The sequence below is a fragment of the Lynx canadensis genome, chromosome C1 (assembly GCF_007474595.2).
Source record: "Lynx canadensis isolate LIC74 chromosome C1, mLynCan4.pri.v2, whole genome shotgun sequence".
Lineage (NCBI taxonomy): Eukaryota > Metazoa > Chordata > Mammalia > Carnivora > Felidae > Lynx > Lynx canadensis.
The window spans coordinates 141,426,744-141,427,376 of NC_044310.1; the positions used below are offsets into that span (position 1 = coordinate 141,426,744).

The following is a 633-nucleotide window of genomic DNA, read 5'->3' on the forward strand; positions in this document are numbered from 1 at the left end:
CTATAGCATTCCCTCCCACCAGCCACACACACACACACACAAAAGACAAAACAACAAGGCTGACATAGAGACAAATAATTACGAGAATAAAGAAGAATTCATCCTATGCAAAAGGAGAGCCAAGGTAGCAAGAAGTGGAAGGATGTGTATAAGGTGGTCATTATATTTCCTTTATAGTAACCACATTGGCTATTTTGAGAAACATTCAATTAAAAAAATTTTTTTTTACATTTATTTATTTTTGAAAGACAGAGTGAGACAAAGTGAGAATGGGGGAGAGGCAGAGAGAGAGGGAGACACAGAATCAGAAGCAGGCTCCAGGCTCTGGGCTGTCAGCACAGAGCCCGATGTGGGGCTCGAACCCACAGACCATGAGATCATGACCTGAGTCAAAGTCAGACACTCAACCGACTGAGCCACCCAGGCGCCCCGAGAAACATTCAATTTTAATAAAGGAGTAATGTTTGCCACTTTTACATATGAACTTCTATAACCATTCATCCACAAGCACACCAGGAAGAGTGATAGAAATGAGAATTTGGCATTTTTTAAAAAATAGCAAGATGTGAATGCAGCAGGTAGCAGTTGGCAGTTAAGTGGTATTAACTAAGGAAAAGGAACAGCAATGTCTGC

The 633-nt window shown here is 41.1% G+C and overlaps 1 non-coding gene across 1 annotated transcript; it reads right to left on the reverse strand.

Moving 5' to 3' along the window:
* Nucleotides 1–341: 341 nt before the first annotated feature.
* TRNAQ-UUG lies at nucleotides 342–426 on the reverse strand. Its single transcript has one exon. It is a non-coding gene; the product is annotated as a tRNA-Gln (tRNA).
* Between the last annotated feature and the right edge of the window lie 207 nt (nucleotides 427–633).